This window comes from Trichechus manatus, unplaced genomic scaffold (assembly GCF_000243295.1).
Source record: "Trichechus manatus latirostris isolate Lorelei unplaced genomic scaffold, TriManLat1.0 scaffold00124, whole genome shotgun sequence".
NCBI classification, from domain to species: domain Eukaryota; kingdom Metazoa; phylum Chordata; class Mammalia; order Sirenia; family Trichechidae; genus Trichechus; species Trichechus manatus.
The window spans coordinates 99,513-101,279 of record NW_004444060.1 but is presented as its reverse complement, the minus strand read 5'-3'; positions in this window follow the sequence as shown (position 1 = coordinate 101,279).

The following is a 1,767-nucleotide window of genomic DNA, read 5'->3' as shown; positions in this document are numbered from 1 at the left end:
AATATAGGGATATTACTTTAGACAATCTGTTCTGTGATTATCCTTCATACCATTCAAAGAAAAAGCAGGTGGTGAGCAAGATTATAGCCTCATGGGTTATATCTTATCCATGTTTGAACAATGGTTGAATGTTACTGGGAGGGAAGTACATTTAATTCTCTAGATTATTAGCATGTATATCGACTTTTTAGTGTAGTTAAAAAGTTCGTACTAGCCTTGGAAGTTGGGCTAGTGGAAAGGGACAGTGGGGAATGAGATCAGGGACAAAAAGGAGTAATGAACATCTGTTTCCAATGGAAAAAAAGTCTAATTTACCCTAAAGAGAAATACTTTCAAGAAAGATAAATTTCATTCTATCTTAGGTTTACCCTATAACATATTAGGATGATAAATGTGCACATTGGTGTATACGAGTTCATCAAGCTGCAGCAAAACTCTATCCATTTAGGTGACTGACTGACTTAGTTATTTATCTACACTTATCAGTGTAGCTTATTATAATCCTTAGTAAGTGTTGTGCTCTTAAGAGAAATAATAAGTTTGCAATGTTTTCAGAACAATTTTGTTAGAGAAGGTATATGTTTTAAGCAGTTGGCAAAACTTTTCCTTGTTTCAAAGTTATGAATTGTTACAGAAATAGGCAGTAGTTTGCACCTTGATTGTCGATGTGTTTGAAGATCTTAAAAAGATACATATTTTGCGATTAATCACCAAGAAATTACATCAGTCAAAGAGTTGGTAATTAATATGTTTAAGAGTTATATTATACTTTAGACAATAGCTTTTGAAGATAATTTATAAATCTGTGGATAAAATAATTACATTTTAAAATTGTGAGTATGTGAAGCTTCTTTCCTAGTACATAATAGAGAATAATAATAAACTTTGTTGAATAAGACATATTTGGAAGTCATCCAGTGTGAGGAGATAGTCCTTTGGACAATCCCTTGTCACCATCTTTGGGCTTCTGAAAGAAACCACCACATCCTCTCCTCTCTCCCCTCCAAATCTAATGGTTTGTCTAAATATCAGCAGATTAAAAGAGATACAATTCTGGGTGAGGCACCAATGTGCCTGACCATACCCTTCTTTGGTTGGTCAAGTGGGACATCTACATTATGCTTCCTGTAGAGGGTAACATAGACCCCAGTCACGTCACCTCTGGAGTATAAAAATGGCCACCTGAGGTCCGTAGTGGTCTCTAAAGCTATAGTGCAAATGGGCGACAAGCATAACATAAGCGGAAGCTGACAGTCCACCTAATGATCATGCTTGGCCAAGGTAGACCAGCAGAAGGCAGGATCCCATTGTGTCTCCAGGAGAAGGGTATACCTGGAAAAGTTCTCTATATCAACCAGGATAGCTTCCAGAAGCCAAGAGAGACTGGCCTGTCACGTGACTGTCCCATTTAAGTCTCTCACCCACAGCACAGAATGGGGTATGTGGAAGAGTCATTATCTCTGGCCATACAGCTTTTGAGCTAGGAGGACTGCTTATATGTTGTATGCTGTCTGCTTCCTTTTTGTAAGTAATAAAAGCTAGTTTTCCTGTGTTAATGTGTGTTCAGGCTCTTATCAGAAGGAAGTGATAGAAATGGATCAATTCATATTAGTTATTTGGTGTATTTTTTCTAATGGCCTCCTGGCTATCTAGAAATAGAGGACCATTTGTGAGTACACTGCAGACCCTGGAATTGAGATGCCTCTGATTTGGTGAAGGGAAGCAGGGTTTGACGGTGCATCTCAAAGACTTATAAGGAATCTTTTG